This window comes from Callorhinus ursinus, unplaced genomic scaffold (assembly GCF_003265705.2).
Source record: "Callorhinus ursinus isolate GAN/ISIS: 27379988/994484 unplaced genomic scaffold, GSC_fseal_2.0 scaffold31, whole genome shotgun sequence".
Lineage (NCBI taxonomy): Eukaryota > Metazoa > Chordata > Mammalia > Carnivora > Otariidae > Callorhinus > Callorhinus ursinus.
Genome location: NW_027397093.1, coordinates 12,875,942 through 12,895,389, shown reverse-complemented (window position 1 = coordinate 12,895,389; position 19,448 = coordinate 12,875,942). Strand labels below are relative to the sequence as shown.

The window sequence follows — 19,448 nt, the reverse complement described above, 5'->3', positions numbered from 1 at the left end:
TTTATACAGTGTTCCCATTAACACAGATTTAAAATTATTTTATGCATTTGTCTTTTAAATCACACAGGGGAAAAAAGGTAGTTAGAAACCCAAAATACAATCACAATTGGCTTTTATTTACCTGTGTTGTTATGTTTACTGGTGTCATTTGTTCATATAGCTTCAAGTTACTATCTAGTGTCTTTTCATTTCAGCCTTAAGGACTACCCCCTGCCCCCTTTTAAGGTTTTATTTATTTATTTATTTGTCAGAGAGCGAGCGAGCATGCACAAGCAGGGGGAGGCAGGCAGAGCAGGCAAAGGGAGAATCAGGCTCCCTGCTGAGCAAGGAACCCAATGCGAGACACGATCCCAGGACCCCGGGATCATGACCCGAGTTGAAGGCAGATGCTTAACTCACTGAGCCACCCAGGCATCTCAGGACTCCTGTTAGCATTTTTTAAAATAGGGTAAGTCTACTAGCAACATTTACTTTCACAATTCTTTGTCTTAGTTTTTGACAGTTTGATTATAATGCATTTAATGGTAGGTATCTGTGAATTTATCCTAGTGTAGATTCACATATTTCGTTAATTTATAGAGTTCTCAGCCATTGTTTCTTCAAATATTGCTCTCTTCTCTTTCTCCTTGCCTCCTGGAATTCGTATCATACATATATTGGTACACTTAATGATATCACAAAGATATCTTAAACTCTGTTCATTTCTCTTTATTCTTTTTTCTCTGTTTCTCACACTGGATAGTATTAATGGACCTAACTTCAAGCTCATGGATTCTTCTTTTACTGACTATTCAAATATGCCGTTAGATCTCCTTGGTGAAACTCTCCTTTTGGCTGTTGTACTTTTCAGTTTCACAATTTCTACTTGATACCTTTTTGAAATTTCTCTCTCTTTGTTGATATTCTCTATCAGTTCATATACCATTCTCCTTGTTTCCCTTGAGTTCTTTTCCTATGATTCCTTTTAGGTCATTGAGTATATTTAAGACAACTGATTTAAAGTCTGTAGTAAGTGTAATGTCTGAGCTTTCCCATTTCTCTATTTTCCTGTGAAATGGACCATACATTATTCTTTGAAAGCAAAACTTGTTGTTGAAAACTGGACATTTTGTATATTATAATGTGGTAACTCTGGAAATCAGATCATGCCTCTTCTCAGGGTTTGTTGCTGTGGCTTGTGTGGGTTGTAGTTATTTCTTTAGTGACTTTTCTCAATTCTTTTTGTAAATATTGTATGCTTTCTCAAGCATGGTCACTTAAGTCTCTGTTCCATGATCTTAGTGGTCAGCTAGTGATTTAACAGAGATTTCCTTAAATTCCTGGAGCCAAAGATGTGTGTGTGGTATACTTTCCATGTTTTTGCAGGTTGGCTCTGTGTTGGGGATTCTCTCAATGCTTAGCCACTGTTTAAATATCTGCCTTTGCCTTCATTTCTTGCTTGCATAGACTGCCTCTGCCTTCACTTCTCGCTTGCATAGAAACTAAAAGGCAACCAGAGGTGAAGGCTTAGGGTCTGCAAAGGTTTCCTCTGAGTATTCATTCAGCTCTGGACATGCAAGACCTTGCAGATTCCTCAGTATATGGGGGAGCACTCCAAAGTCCTTATTCTCTCACTATCTCCAGCTGCAGCCTCTTCATTCCCAGGCTTTTTGGTTTGTTTGCTGCTTGTCTCGGGCTGCTGTGGCTAGTATATTTAACTTTAAATGCTTTTGACAAATGCCACTTGGGAGGCCACCCCAGTTCTAAGAAAGTTCCAATGTACGCAAAACAAAGGCAAGCCCGCAAGCTGATTCCTCATTGACCAGACAAGTCAATGCCCACAACCGTATTTTCCAAGAAGGTCTACACTGCTCACTCTGGCACAAGCAAGCTGTACCAGGAATGGTTTATGGCTCCAATGTGCTGGAGAGTGGGGAAATGGTCATCAGGTAACGCCACAACTTTATCTTACCAAATTTCAGCATCTTTTTTCTTCTTTAAGCATTCCCCTGGTTGTTTAAAGTCTTTGATTAGATTCCAGAGATCTGAAAAAGTTGATTGTTTTTGCCAGCTTACCAACTGTCTTAGTGGAGAAATGTAGTTTTGAAGTTACTACTCTGCCATTTCTTTTTTAAATCTCTTTGCACTTTTTTGATCTTGAAAGATTTGAAAAGTGAATTATACTGAAGAATTATGCTGAAGAATATCCCTCAACTTAAATTAGGCTAATGCTTCCTCATGATTACATTATCTATTATAAGCTATGAATTCATATTGGTATCTCTGATTTCACTCTAATACTATGGGGTACAATGTAGTCTTACCCCATACATACTCGTTATTCCCTTCTCCAACAGGGAGAAACCTGGTTCCCATTATCTTCAATATATTTACTTAAGCTCAGAATATACAGAGAGTAGTTTAACAATTGTTAATCATGTCTGCAAAAAACAAACACATGAACTAGACTTCAGTATCTGTTTTGTTTTAAATAAAATCTACTTTTGGTAAAATGCACAAATCTAATGATGCAAAACAATGAGTTTTATAAATATATACCTGAGTAACCCAAATCCCCATCAAGATATCGAACATTTCCACTGGAAGCATTTCCAGTGTTCCTTTTATGCTCCTCCACATTTAATTCCCAACATATTTTTATACCACTGATTGGTTTTGCCTCTTCTAGAAGTTCTTATAAATGGTATCACAAATGTATACAGCTTCTTTAGTTCAGCATAATGTTGGAGAAAATCATTCACACTGTATTTTTCAGTAGTTCATTCATTTTTATTGCAGAGAAAGAAGTCTATTAGTCATCAATAAAATAAAAGTGAAATTATTTTATTTTTTTAAAGAGATTTTTTTTTAATTTATTTTATTTTATTTATTTGACAGAGAGAGACACAGCGAGAGAGGGAACACAAGCAGGGGGAGTGGGAGGGGGAAGCAGGTCCCCCGCAAAGCACGGAGCCCGATGCGGGGCTCGATCCCAGGACCCTGGGATCATGACCTGAGCCAAACACAGATGCCTAACAAATGAGCACCCCTAAAAGTGAAAATATTATAATTTGTGTATAATCATTATGCATACATATTATTCATTCCTTTATGGATAAACACAGGCTCCTCTCAGTTGCTGGCTATTTTGACTCTCCTCAAAGTTGCTGTACATTTTTCACTCATACCATCAACGTATGAGAGTTCCAGTCACTCCACATCATTGCCAACTTTTGTGTTGCCAGTCTTTTTCATTTTAGCCATTTGAGTGGGTACGTAGTAGGACCTCATTGTAGTTTTATTGTGCATTTCCTTGCTGGCCAATGTTGTTGAGCATTCTCTATTTATTGGAAATTATGTATTTGCAAAATCCAAGTCTTTTGCCCTTTTTAATTGGGGTTGTTTTGTTTTGTTTTTTATCACTGATCGTCGTGTGTCCTAGATATGAGACTCTCTTCAGGGAGCCTGACCTGGGTAGCCTAGTGATTTTTGCCTGCTATTACTCACATTCTTATGCAGACCTAGTTCCCTTCCACAATCAATCAGGGTTGGTCTGTATGACCAACAGAAGACAGCTTAAGTCATAATGTCTGACTTCTGAGGCTAGGTCATAAAAGGCATAAAAGGCACATTGGTCTGTTGGAGAGAAGCCAGCTGTCATTTGAAAAGAACACTCAGGGGGTGCCTGGGTGGCTCAGATGGTTAAGCATCTGCCTTCGGCTCAGGTCATGATCCCAGGGTCCTGGAATCAAGCCCCGCATCTGCTTCTCCCTCTCCCTCTCCCTCTGCTGCTTCCCCTGCTTGTGCTTTCTCTCTCTGTCAAATAAATAAATAAAATCTTTAAAAAAAAAAAGAAAAGAAAAGAACACTCAGGCAGGACTGTGGAGAGCCTACAGGGAGAGGATCTGAGGCCTTCCAATAATAGTCAATACCAGATATTTTAGTGGGCCACCTTAGAAATGAGTCTTCCATTCTCAGTCAAGCTAGATGGCTAAGGCTTTAGCCAACCTCTGACTGCAACCTCATGAAAAGTCTGAGTCAGAACCATCTAGACAAATTGCTCCCAAATTCCTTATTCACAGAAAGTATAAGTGACAAGAAACGATTATTACTGTTTTAAGCCACTAAGCTTTGGATTTATTACTCAGCAAAAGATAACAAATATAGTCAAATACATGTATTAAAAATATTTGCTGCTAGTTTATGGCGTATAATTTCTATTTTATCTTAACAACGAAAAGTTTTAAATTTTCATTAAGTCTAATTGTTTTTATTCCTTTAGGGTTATTGCTTTTTATATGCTAATAAATTTTTGCCTCTCTTTAGTCCATTAAAATGTCTCATATTTTCTTTTAGAAGCCTTAGAGTCATAGATTTTACATTTAGGTCTACAATCTATTCCAAGTAAATTGTGTGTATAGTGAGGGAAGGGGTAGGGTTTATTTTTTAAAATATAGATACATAGTTGTTTCTAAATCATTTGTTGAAAACACCTTCCTTTCCCCACTTATTATTTTGGCACCTTTGTTAAAATTAAGGTACCATATAAGTGTGGCTACTTTTTCTATAATATTTGCTGATTTGAGTAGCCCATTTTCTTTTGAAGATCTTTTGATTACTAACAAAGTGTATGACTATTTTCCAAAGTATAAATAAACATGAAATTATCTGAATGGTTAAAAAGGTAGCTTAAAACTCTGCATGAGATGCATCTGGGGTCAGGGTTTAGGCTTAGCCACCTCCACTATTAGACAGTTGTAAAGTGTGCAGAGATAATAAAGATGGCATTGAACATACCTTCAATTGTATACTGGTTGAGAATTACTACTGGAACATATCTCCATAGGGGCTAAATAAAAATACCTTACAATGCTACTTTAGTTAAGTGTGATTTTCTCCAGGAAGGCATCCTTCCTCTAATGCCTTACACAGAATTATGTCCATGTTTGCAACCCTCAGTCCTCTAAAGGAGAAAATATTTGTTTGTGCAGCTGTATATGAGATCTCTGCTGAACTGAGAAGAGTGATAGGAAGAAGAGGCCAGAAGAAGGCCAAAGTGTTCCACAGAAGAAAAAGTTGAAAACATCTGAAAGACAAGACATAGAAGGAAAAAGGACCCTAGAAAGGTGAAGAAAAAAAGAGAGGAAGGGACATATCAAAGTCAGGGAAAACGGAGGAAAGGGAAAGCATGTATGCACATATGTGTGCATGTGTTTAAGAGAAAGAACAGAGAATGTTGTGCATGTTTTGCAAGAGCTCCTTAAAAATAAGAAAGATGTTTAAATTAGCCATGCTTTTCAGTGTGCCCTGTGCAATGTAATCTTCTAATTCTTTCTTAAAGGTCTACATTGTTCTTCCACGCTTCTGGAGTTGTGGTGGGGGTAGAAGGAGAGAGGGAGGGAAGTTACATGTATGTTTTTCAAGGCATCCACTTAAAGAGTGGTTCAGGTGCATTTAAGATTATACACCTATTAATTAACTCAAAGAATTTATAAGTGGGTTGAGTATCCACAACTCCAAAGACAATTTTCTTAAAAAAATTCATGACATTAATCAAAAACTGCCATAAAACTATCAAATTTGATCTCTCAAATTACTCAAAGCTAGGAGAAGAATCAAATAAATATATTAAAATACATTAAAATCAAATAAATATATGTAAAATTTATAAAATAAATATATAAAAATGAGAGTTACTACAAAACCAATTTTTAGACTATTTTGTTTTGTATGACTGCTTCTTAGCTGGTCTTTATAAATCAAAGACCTGCTTCTACCATAAATAGTATCCTCAAACCAACTAGCCATAGTACACAGGGAATCTGTGAAAATATAGATATTTAAGTTTGATATTGAATAAAATTTTAAAAGCCCCGGGAGTCGAGTCGTTGCTTTGGCCAGACCAGGACGTGTGGCCCGCCACGGCCGCTCTTTGCGCCCCGTCGCTCCCGCCTGCCCGCAGGATGGCCCACAAGCAGATCTACTACTCCGACAAATACTTCGACGAGCACTACGAGCACCGGCATGTCATGTTACCCAGAGAACTTTCCAAACAAGTCCCGAAAACCCATCTGATGTCTGAAGAGCAGTGGAGGAGATTTGGTGTCCAACAGAGTCTAGGCTGGGTTCATTACATGATTCATGAGCCAGAACCACATATTCTTCTCTTTATACGACCTCTTCCAAAAGAGCAACAAAAATGAAGTCTATCTGGGGATCGTAAATTAAATCTTTTTCAAATTTAATGTATACGTGTATATAAGGTAGTATTCAGTGAATACTTGAAAAATGTACAAATTGTTGATCCATACCTGTGCATGAGCTGTATTCTTCACAGCAACAGAGCTCAGTAAATGCAACTGCAAATAGGTTACTGTAAGGTGTTTAAGATAAAATTTCTTCTAGTTGGTTTTTCTCTTAATATAAGTGCCTGTTTGACTTTACCTGTTACTTTTGTTAAATAAAGTTTGTATGTTGCATTTAAAAAAATTTTTTTTAAAAACCCCAAAGTATGGTAAAAATGGAAAATCTAGATTCAAGGAAGGAAAGTAGAGGGAAGGTTTCGGGTTATTTTTTCTTACTCCAAAGTCTTATCAATGTTTAATTCTGCAAACTGAGAATGTTAGGTAAAATGTTTCTTCACTTAATCTTTGAATAATGTTTAATCTTTGACTAAATTTTAAGTCATTATTTTCCTAAGCAAATATCATTTATATACTTTAAGGATGAAATAGGGGCATAGTCCAAGGAAAACATAATCTTCCTTAGCAGATTGGTAATGTTCACTTTCTGTCACTATCTCAGAGGTAGTTATTTATATCTTTTGTTACTAATGAACATTTATATTATACTAATGAACATATATAATGAATTTTTACTAGGAAAATCTATCATAAATATTTGTATTTAATTCAATATAAGTAGTAAATTCAATGTAAATAATAAACATTAGACAAACTAAAAGGAAGAAATTTCTGTATAAAATAGAAGTCAAAAGAAGTAGAATATATTCCAAATCTATTGTAAGGCCATATAATGGGAGATTAAGTAATATATGAAAATGTAAGTTTAGCCAAAAAATTTATAGTAAGGGTCTAAGAGAAGCTTGTTTTCATCTTAAAGTTACTGAGGAAGATTCTACCAATTCTTCAGTATATATGGCGAAACAGAACAATGGATATTTTAAAAAGAGATTGTAATTACAGACACCTTCCAGAGCATTATGCTATTTTATTTTATTACTGTTATTTTAAAATTAAAGTATAGTTGACATAGTGTTCTATTACTTCCAGGTGTACAACACAGTGATTCAACAATTCTATATACCATATTTAGCACATCTTAAAAAACTTACATTTCAAACTCTAGTCAAATCACTTGAATCTCTGAAATTAAGGCTGAAATGCAGAAATGCAGATCAACTGATCAGAATTTACTGACAAATATTACTTCTTTTAAAGAACAAAATTATGCAAAATATTTCAAAGCAATGTGCTCACTGACTCAAGGGAAATTTAACTGTTTTACTATTCATTTAGTGACCCAGCCTAAGATCTTATGTTTCAAAATTTAAACCCCAACTACAGACTCACTATCATAAAACATTCAAATTACTGAACTCAAGTAAAAACAAATAAATAAATAACCTCATAAGGGTCTTGGTGCTGACCTCAACTGCATCATATCCCGAATCTTTTTATTTTTAGGTAAGCAGAAACACTTAATTAGAAACTTAAAGCAAATCATACCCTATACATGTATAATTATTATACCTCTCAATGAGTCTAAAACAGAACTATTTGGGGCACCTAGGGTGGCTCAGTCAGTTAAGCACCCAACTCTTGGTTTGGCTCAAGTCATGATCTCAGGGTCGTGAGATGGAGCCCCACACTGGGCTCCCCGCTCAGTGGGAGTCGGCTTCCTCTCTCTCCCTCTCTGCCCCTCTCCTGCTCATGCGTGCGCTGCGTTCTAATAAATAAATAAATAAATCTTAAAAAGAAAAAAAACAAAACTGTTTTACCAGGATGTTTTTGTGCTAAAGCATCCACACTCTGGTTTCTGACCAATCACATAAACCTATATAACACTGCCATGGTTGCAGGTGCCATCAGGAGCTTTGGGACTGGGAATTCCAATCATGGTTCAAATTCATTAATACCAACTATGCTCAGTGAATCCTAACTTTAACAGGGTTGATCAAAATAGGGCCAATAATTTTGCCTTTTAAGACTCAACGGGATGAAGCCAAAGAGAAAAATCATATCTAGAAGTTTAATCTCATTATTTATTCTAGTTAAAACCCACTTTTCAATTCTGATGAAATTTCAATTTCAGTTCGAAATAAACTTCCTATCAAATAGTAGTTGAAGGACTATGCCAGCAACATAGATGCTAATATATCATCTAGAACCTCAAATCATCTCTGGCTTATAGAAAAATCTGATAAAGAACACAGTTTTCCTACTTAAGATGTCATCCTTTATGAGACTGAGATAACTGGATTGTTCTAGTATTAACATTTCCCTAGATGACTGATATACGTGTTTCAAAGTCTATCTAAAACCCTTAAGAAAATACTTGAGGTACTTCAAAAGCAAAGTAATGATAATAATACGCTTCTTCCAGAAAATGCAATTTTGACCTATTTCTACATGAGGTTGGGGTTGGGGCAGGGAGGGGAAGAGTGTTAGAAAATTCGGCAATTTTCCCATGCAATTAATGCTCATACTTCATTATTTAGTTGGTGCATAGATGCCAAAGCCTTGGTAAGATATCCATCTTAAACAATCACACTATTCCCAATCAAACAGAAAATGTTGCACAGTTAAAATATGTATTCTTCCTCCCCCATCCCATACCTGAACTTGCAGAAAGGTAGGAGTTGAGGATATGTCAGATAAAATTAAATTAAGAAGTTTCTAATTTAGAGTGGTTTAGGACTTCTCCTGACTCAGAGTTTGCAACCTTCTCAAAGGTAATAGAACATTTGAGGCAGAAAAACAGAAATGACTGTGCAACAAACTGTGGAAGGTGAATGCTTAAGATACTGTAAACTTCACGCGGCCAGAAAGCCATTCTCTTTTCAGTCCCAATTCTAACCACTTTAGCTCTGAGAACAACTCTAAATATCTATCATGCAAATGTTTTCCTACTTCATTAACTAGATGGCTACAGAGAAAACGGATACAAATGAAGATGCTTAAAAAAAGGGTGGCAGAAGATTTGATTAAAGCAATGATTAAAAATTTGTAAGTCTCCTGGAATAACATTCACTTTAAGGAAGTGTACAACATTATTGAAGGGATTTCAGTCTTCAGTATCTGATAAGGTATTATCAAAACCTTAGAAGGGGAAAATTGTTAATTCTATTATTTCCTACCACATTATGCCTGCATACTTGCTTTGAAGGAGCTGTGGGTGAGAGAATCTACGTTTTACCATTATTGATTATTCGCTACTTAAATCTAAGAACATAATTTTGAACTTCGGCCACTCAAATCAATCAGCACTGAAAAGAAGTGTGGTGGGTTCAGCAATAGTCTTGGTTTCAGTCACGTGGGTTATAAAAGTCTTCCCTATTACTTCATGGAAAAACCATCTCACATACAAATTTTGAAAAGTCAGTCAATATAGCATCTCACTGTCTCCCATAAGGAAAAAATTATTACAAGAAAAAATCAGGGGCGCCTGGGTGGCTCAGTTGTTAAGTGTCTGCCTTCGGCTCAGGTTATGATTCCAGGGTCCTGGGATCGAGTCCCGCATAGGGCTCCCTGCTCTGCAGGAAGCCTGCTTCTCCCTCTCCCCCTGCTTGTGTTCCCTCTCTCGCTGTGTTTCTGTCAAATAAATAAATAAAATCTTTAAAAAAAAAAAGAAAAGAAAAAATCACATCATAAAAACAGTTTCACTCTGAGGATCACCAACCATTCTACATTGTTCTAATAACTACCATCTCCCAGGAAGCCCTCTAAATGAAGAATTTTTAAATCAGTTTGAACTCTAACATTTATAGGTATCCCTTGAACACCACTGACCATTAAAGGTATATTAAGAATTTAAAAATTGGGGGTGCCTGGGTGGCTCAGTCGTTAAGTGTCTGCCTTTGGCCCAGGTCATGATCGCAGGGTCCTGGGATCGAGCCCCGCATCAGGCTCCCTGCTCCATGAGAAGCCTGCTTCTCCCTCTCCCATGCCCCCTGCTTGTGTTCCCTCTCTTGCTGTGTCTCTTTCTGTCAAATAAATAAGTAAAATCTTAAAAAAAAATTTAAAAATTATAGTTTGCATATTTCATTGCGGGCACTGTGCTAAGCACTTGAATTACATACACTTCTTTAAGTCCTCACTGCAATACTATGAGATAGGTAATACTACTATTTGCACTTTACAGATGAGAAAACTGAAGTTCAGAGAAATTAAATAAGTAGTGCAAGGTAACAATGCTATAAAATGGCAGGACAGGTCATGGTTTGACTCCAGAACCGTTATATGTTATATTGTATCAAATGCAGAGAAATTACTTGCAACTTCTGAAATTGTTAATGGGGACTGAATATTTTCAGAGCAAAACAAGTGTTCACTATTATAAAATATTAATCCTGGGACTTAGCTTGTATCAGCTCAGTTATCTTGAAGAGGAAAGTCTAGTTAACAATGTAGGTGTACAATGTATTTTTATGCCTTGACTTGTTCAGATGCATATTTTAATCATTTTGAAAATGAGTATCAGTTCAAGAATGTAATGGCTCTTTATGCTCTTAATTAATAGATGTTAGACTAAACTGTAATTGGAAAAGTTTTTTATTTAAGTTTGGAACTTAAAAAAATGCATCATGGCAAAGACAGATATGCAAAGCAAAAGCTATTCTCATACTTTCTCTGCAATCAAAGATCATCAACAGATGTCTAGGCTAAGTTGAGAACCCATTTTTACTGGAACAGGAGAAAAAAATGTTTTGAGTATCTTTCACTTTGTGTAACCTCAAAACATGTTAGAGTATTTGTGCAAGGAAGTTATCTGGAACCAAGTCCTCCCATGTCAAAGTGAATTTCAAATCTTGTTTCATGATGGAAAAATGAAACATGAAGGTGTTAGAAATGTAATGTTTAGTCATGTTTATGCTTTCAAATCAACAATGATAAATCAAATGGGTTGCTGACCCCAAGTTCAAACAAACAATCTAAAATAAAAATGTATTTAAAAACATATTAATAGATGTCTGAATATTTGGGGCAATCAAGTAAACTACACCCTCCTTGGGAGCACTTAATGATTATATTATCATTTCTTTCTTCAACTTGAATCATCAAACACATGAATTAAATCAACATACTTTAGTAGTGGTGGAACTCAGAGACTGGAAAGAGACATTATGAATACTCCTCACAGCAATATAATTATTTCACACCATTCATAAGCTGCATCTGAAGAACAGCTCTATGCTACCAGAAAAACAAAATGATTCCAGCCTTTCCACAGGCAATAGGAACTTAGCATGCAAAGGACAAATCCCTGTTAAGGAAGCAAGCAAGAAAGCCCTCTTCTATCAAGTCACTGCTCCCTGACCTTTGGAACCTTAAAGGATTTATACTAGTGTCACCAAAATGAGTGATATTTATAGTGATATAGATAAACAATCCCCCACTATCTAGTCTTTGAAAAAAAAAGTTTATTATTTTCAATACAAAAAGCTTATTCACAAGATATCCTTAATAATATAGTAAAACTTGATTTTGAATCCTTACTCAACAAAGGATATCACCTTCAAGAGTCAAAGTTTAAAGAAGACCAGTGTTCTTTTGTCTACTATGGTAGCTGATTACCCAATACAGCAGATTCCAGAGACTTCCAAGCACTTAACCAATTCCTACCTCTTTTCTCTTCTCATTTTCTAATAGGGACAGCTATGTGAGGCAAGTCATTTTAAATTCTTAAAATTCTTAAACCATACAACCATCAAAGGGAAGAAAGACTTTTTAGATGCCTTGTACAAACTGTCCTGCCACAATTACAGAAGTAGAAGCAGCTTTCCTCAATCACAGGTATTAAGTACCTTATCTGATACACTCTCCTTCGCACTACGCCTACTAGTTGTGCTGTACCTATTCTAAAACAGAATCTCCAGGCTTAGAAACATTGATACTGGGATTATCAATAAATTATTTTGACATAATCATTCAAGTATTTGTTGGTTTGTTTCAGAATGCAATTAAAAACAGAAGATAATCAACTGTACCAATAACAGGATAATTGGTTTGGGATTTGGTAAGAAGACTACTAAAAATATATCCCATTTTTAAAAAAAGGAAGCACAGGAAAAATGTTCTATAAAACTAAAGAGCACACTGTGATCTCATTAATTATATCATTAATTATTTTAAAACAAAAGATATAATTTAGTTTCATTTCTATTTCTATTAAGCAATACAAGAGTAATGTCTTTTTAAAAATGAATAGATTTTAATAATTTATAAATTATAATTAAAGAGTGTAAGTCTTCAAAGATCAATTTAAAAAGTACTTCTCTTTTGCCAGATTAAGACCTATATATTCTCTTTCATGATTTTCTTCATGTATTTGCTTGCTTTTCCAAGTTAAAGTTGTTGATTAGCTCAAAAAAGCAAACTAATGCAGTCTTTCTAAATGTTCCATTTGTTTCCTGTTAAGCCATTTTATTGAACAAAGTGCAACTAAACTTATCTGTATTTATCATGTAAGAAATTTCAAAGCAAAAGATTAATTTTCACTTGAAATTACTGCTGCCTCACCGTTCCTGTTAACAGTTTAACTAGGAACATGACATCCTGACTAAGACTAGTTACATGACCCAATTGACTGAGTATCCCTTATACAACTTAGTGGTAACAGTTTCTTGACCTTTTGTGTGACACATAATGTTAAAACTTCCTTTTAAATCATGCTAGGTATTATATTCTCAAGGGCCAGGGCAGTGTTGGAATTGTCATATTAAAGATAAAATATGTTAAAAGTGACAGGAATTGAATCATTCTGAACGGAGCAGGGGGAAGGACATGAGCATGCACTGAACCTTTGTCCCTAAAGCATTACTATGGATTTTGGAACATTAATTTAAAGCACATGCTGCTGAGTCAGTACCTGCCAGAAATCCTGATCAGAAGATGAGAAAAAGAAAAAAAATGGACATTGTCTGATTACATGAACAAAAACTCCAAAATCAAACATACATATCACAAAGTATTGTAACATATAAGGACGAATTTAGATCAGTAATAAATTCACTGAACACCTAGAAACAGGAAATGAGGAATACATAGGAATGTTTTATATATTATCTGCTAGGTACAATAAAACAAAAACCCCAACACCTCAATTCCTAACCTCTCCCAAATGAAACACAATTGTAGAAAAACTTCCTAATACTATAAAAAGAAAACACACGAATGAATAATAGTCTGTTTCTTACAGAAATGGGAAGGCAAACATTTCATTTTTTGTCACGGGAAGTCAAAGCATTTCTAACGTTTCCTATTAGGATGTCTCATGGATATAATATTTTTAAACTTCATGGCAAATATGTTCCTTTACCATCCATAATAAAATACAGGCAACCAAACTCAGATGAGTTTAAAGGATTAGTAACTACTCGAAGAGTTCAGAATGACTACTTAGAAACAGGTCTCCTGCAAAATTATGTTGCACTAAATGAATTACTATTCACATTAGTGATAAAAAGCCAGCCATCATGGAGGATGACATTTGATTAAGCAGTGTAGGTTAGCTGATTTAGCTGGGTACACCGCTCCAAGATATTTGATATATCTTCATATATCAAATGGGTTTAAAGATTTTTTTTTCAACAAATGAACTTCACTGTGAAACAAAATTCAACCCAAACTTACCATACTTCTCAAAACAAACTTAGCAGAGTGATAAAAGTTCTTGACTGAGAAATATATGCTATTAGCAATTTACAAACCTAAAGCTGGGATTGATGTGACAGAGGCCCAGAGGATTTTACAACACATGGGTGAGATGAATCACTGTGAATGAAGGACAGCTCAGATATGAGAAAACAAACCAGAGGTCTCTCTTTAGCTCATGGACTAGCTATTTAATCCCAGCCAATTGCTCCTTATAGAGAGCCCAAGGAGATTTTTACAGCTGATTTAACTGGCATGGTGAGAGCAATTAGGCAGAGGAGATGCTATTCTGTAGCATTTCATACAAACCAAGAGGATAATATATATGACAGCAGCTAACTCCTTTTATAAATTGAGTAAAGGGCTCAAAGTCATGGAAAGTAGCTATAATTTGTAGAGCCAGATAATTTACCACATTGTCCTGATTTTACTGAGAAGGTGATAGAGAGGTTAAATGGTCTCTTGACCAAGGTTACCTATCAAGTATGTGGGGAGCCCATTTATGAATACAGAATTGTCATATCCAAAGTCACACTCTTCATCCTGTGCTATTACATACTAAGAAGTACAGCGATCCATAATGTTGTATTTTTCCTACTCAAGGTCAGCATACTTACAACATCTACTAATTATTTACACATAACTGTCAAATACTTAGATGCTCAAAATGGAAATCTCTTGGAAAATATTTCAGACACCAAAGCCAGATTTTCTTAGGGCTGTGGTGTGTTACAAAAGAGCTAAATTTGCTAATTTGTAAGAAGAGAGAAAATTGAGAAAATGGCTTAAAATAATTTAGAGAACTATGGATGCAAAAGAAGATGAACAAGCAGACTAAAAGTAAAACAGAAAACTGCAACAGGTGTCAAAGGATTTCTTGAAATGCTGAATCAGAATGTTGAGTTCCTTGGTAATGCAATTACATTCTAAACTTTTGCTTGTTTAAAGACTCACTATAGTAAGTGGCCCTATTCAAATGATGCTACCTTTAACACACAACCAATCAATATTTGAGAGTAAGTTTGTCTGCACTAGAAATATTATTTTCTCTAATATCTTGATGACAATGAGCCAAGATCCAATTTTTCAAATATAGATGATAGTGCACACTTTAAGAGATCATTTCAATAAAAAGAAAAGACAGCATTTTTCAAAATGCTCAATAGTGTTCACGGCATATGAGAAAATAATGGAGCAAATAAAAAGGAAGTTGAAATTCTGATTCCTAAATTTAAGTATTAAAATTTATATACTCCTTATACCATGTGGTTTCTCAGGTTAATAGGAGTTTCTAGTTGTACTCTATCAAAGGAGAAAAAATTAACTTCAAACACGCTTAGCAAAAAGAAAGTGAGATATCAAGGGTTTTGTGGGGTTTTTTTGCACAAATGGCATTATTATTAAAATAGCTACTTGACAAGAGAAATTTCTATTTACAAATAGATCATATAGACAAATTGCTTAGATATATGAATAAAATACCCCAGTGCTTAAGATTGAACTCTGAAGCCAGACTACAAATTTGGAATCATGCCTCCACTACCTACTAGCTTATATGATCTAATGTTAAAAGAAAATTAATTATTATGTAGTTTTTATTTGTAAAATGATGATAAAAGTAGTGGCTGTGTGGATTAAATGAGTTATATGTAAGCACTTAAAACAGTGTGTAGCGGTGCCTGGCTGACTCAGTCCAGACAGCAGGCGACTCTTGATCTTGGGTCGTGAGTTCAAGCCCCACATTGCATGTGAAACAAAAACCAGAAAACAAAAATAGAGTGTAGCATGTGATAAACACTCAAAAAGCTCCAACTATTCTTCTTTTTCATATAGTTATAGTAATAATTCCTGCAAGAGACAAATAGAGTCGAGTATTTTTCATTTAGAGAGTTTACTTTAAATTGCAAAACTAAACAACTGACAACTAATGAGTGAATATGTTAATGTGGTTTTGAAAATGGGCTAAATCTTCAGCCCTAAAATAAATATGTGAATATGAAATCCTTGTGGAGAACTTCAGGCTTCCAGGAATGACAAGACCTCTGCTATGTGAAAGTCTGCTTTATACCACTCCTCCTTCACGAAAGACCTATGCTGGGACCTGTTTTTGCTAACTGAAAAAAACCCAAAGAGGATTTTTGCTTTTATGAAAATGGTAATAATTTCTTTGCTTTATGCTGTTTCAGCTTAATGAAAGCTTCCATAGGAATGCTCTACTTTTAGACAGTGGGGGAAATCTGTGCATTCTCTTGGAATCTGCTACGCTTTTTTTAAATCAAAAATTTCCCTATTATAAAAGTAAGACAACACAGGTAATATACTCTATTGTAAAGATGGGGTTGGTAGGGCAAATAAAAACATAAAAACATGGTGAAAAAATAATACAATTCTGTCTATATATTTGTATTTAATAGAAAAACCTGAAGAAATATACCAATTCACCAAGAATTTAGACGTGACTTAGGTTCATCTTTGGAAACCAAAAGAGAGAAAGAGAGATGTGCCTAGTGAACAATGCAGAATTCCCATAACATCATAACCTGCTATATAAATGTGAGCAGAATTAAAACAGTTCAAATAAATGTGAGGATTCATCAAACTCTTGTCCCATGGAGCTTTCAGTCCGTCCCCTCTCCTAATTTACATTTCCTTGATCTACAATAAACTTCACATTACTATGCATGTCAAAAAGTATTATTATACTTGCCCTTATTCCACACTAAGATCTTATCTATGATATAAAGTAAATAAACAACTTAAGTAAAGCATTAAGAGTATTATGTTATAGGGGAAAATGCTCACATTTCCCTTGGGGAACCTAGACTTTCCCCTAAGCAGAATATCATTTTAAAGTTCATTTATCAATATTTTTTTAAAGAACTCTTACCTAGTAAGCAATTAAAAGCATTTGGTTATATTAAAGCTTTGATTTTTAACTATGGCTGCCATTTTTTTTTTTTTCTGCTGATAACTTTTTCTGTTATAAACACTGTAATCAGTTCTTCCTTTTCTAGGCTTTGACCATACTTTTATCTCTTTCACCTGAATGTGGACAATGTCATTGGGGGGGGACACAATGTCATTTTAATTTGATGTAAAATATTTTTTCTGTTCCACATGTACAAATATTCTTGTAGGTATCATAAAAGAGAGGAATAAAACACACATTAGCTCTTTCTTCCAAACTGGAGAGATTCTAAGGGTACTGTAAATACAAATAACGAAAAATGCAGTCCAGAGGGATGCTTCCTGAAATGTTCAGGGAGTGGTTGGGGGAAAAGGGAATTTGATAGAGAAGGAAGAATTAAAAAAACTATCTTCTGAAAAAGAAATACATGGTAAAATGATAACAATGAACAATTTACTTTCAATGGGCAATTCACTGTTACTTGACAAAGAGTACGAGCTTTACAGTTTTTAGAAGAGAGAAGAGGATTATGTCAGAACTCTGGAACATAGGTATTCCTTGCTTAAGAAACAATTTTACCTAGACCATGCAGTTTTCTACTGTAACTTAAAAAAAAAAAATGGTGGTGTCTGGTCCAGAGAGGGTTGTCTATCACATACAACAGGAACAGAAAATCCAAAACAATTTCTATCTTTGATATGCTGAGGGAAAAAAGGGAGGGCTAAGAGAAACAGGAAAATAAAGGGTATAACCACTTGAGATAAGCCACACCAATAAAAAACAGCAACTAAATCATTAAATGAAAGAAATATTTGATGATTATATAATATAAAGTCTCCATTTAGAAATGATGCTTTATTTTATAGGCCAGTTATCATGTGATTAAAAAATTAAACCCAGAAAAAATATAGCTTTTATTAAAGATATAACCCAAACTTCATGAAGTAACTACATTAACAAGTCATAAACAGAATGCATGGATATTGCAGGGGGAGGGTGCATTTTTTAAAAAATCTCTGATATATTACACTAAAACAAAAGCCAGACTATATTTTGTATTACCATCTGTATAATAGTGCTAGTACACTGGAGTGATATTCAAATATCCTTTAAGAGAAAAATATGAACTTTCAAGCTTTGAGTTTTTGAAGATTTTATTTATTTATTTGAGAGAGAAAGAATGAGAGACAGCATGAGAGGGAGGAGGATCAGAGGGAGAAGCAGACTCCCTGCTGAGCAGGGAGCCCGATGAGGGACTCGATCCTGGGACTCCAGGATCATGACCTGAGCTGAAGGCAGTTGCTTAACCAACTGAGCCACCCAGGTGCCCTCAAGCTTTGAGTTTTTGAACTTTAAAGACCCAGTCTGAATGTCTTTTAAAGCATCACCTATCTACAAAGCATTTTCTTAAAGTGAAGGGACACTATTGCTTCTCTATACAAGGCCTGTGTTAGTAGACAGTTCTGAAATGCATAAATGATGCAAGTGCCAATAATAATGTATTTCATGACTTTTCTACAAAGGAAATTGCTACTAAGAGTGAAGGATTAGTGTACATTAACATTAGGTAGTGATGGGCTCTGGAAAAAGATCCTCCCCCAAATTCAAAAGCTGCTTTAATCAAATTCAGCTTCACTATCAGTTGAAACAGGAATGTTTCATTTACTTAAGGGCTTTTTCTAGTCAAACAAAAGAGAGAAGATGATAGGCACCAAAACAAGAAATAACTGTCCAATTATTTCTCAGTATCAGTTGGGCCTTCTTTTCTACTTTGCATTTAGAGGTTGTATGAAATTCAAACATAAATGAGAAAACTCTACAAAATGATACTATTTCTACATTTGTTCTTGCTTTCAGTGACAAAAAGGCTAAAGTGCAATTCAATTAAAAGACAATAAAATAAGGCAGTGTTACCTACTGGTCAAATGATACACTTTATTACATGGTGTGTTAAAAGTTAAAACAATGGGGGGGATAAGAAGACGGGAGTAAATCTCTAAGTAGTTCATAACTAGTTTATCTTTCAAGTTAAAACAAGAGAAAGAAAATGACCCATTTAAAAATCAAAGCAAGTTTAGGGGCACCTGGGTGGCTCAGTCGTTAAGCGTCCGCCTTCGGTTCAGGTCATGATCCCAGAGTCCAGGGATCGAGCCCCACATCAGGCTCCCTGCTCAGTGGGGAGCCTGCTTCTCCCTCTCCCACGCTCCCTCTGCTTGTGTTCCTGCTCTCGCTCTCTTTCTCTTTCAAATAAATAAATAAATAAAGATCAAAGCAAGTTTAAAAGGAAATTCCTCTAGGGTATTAGCTTTGGACTAAATTTCTGGCCATCTTGCATAAAATGTACTATAATTACTACACAAATCTGTTTTTTCAAGAGGAAATTGTTTTAGGATTTATACACTCCGGAAGCTGCTACTTAAGAATTAAGATATTCTGACTGAGAGAAAGAGAGACATGAAGATCTAAAGGAAAATAATAAGATCAACACTTGATGATCCTTATTACAAATATCACAAATACATGGCAAAAATCCCTGGAAAAACTTCTAAACTGATTAAACCCTAATTAATGTTGTATACCTCATTACACAAGGTTTAAAAACAGCACAGAAACTACTTTCTTAAACTTCATATGAAATAAAAGACTATTCATAAAGACAAACTAGA

At 35.1% G+C, this 19,448-nt stretch overlaps 1 protein-coding gene and 1 pseudogene across 2 annotated transcripts in view; one reads left to right on the top strand and one right to left on the bottom strand.

Annotated features, from left to right (window-relative positions):
- Nucleotides 1-19,448, bottom strand: part of MICU1 (mitochondrial calcium uptake 1) — a 247,185-nt gene that overhangs the window by 117,916 nt on the left and 109,821 nt on the right. The window lies entirely within an intron of this gene.
- On the top strand, nucleotides 5,943-6,203 carry LOC112807402 (cyclin-dependent kinases regulatory subunit 2 pseudogene; annotated as a pseudogene).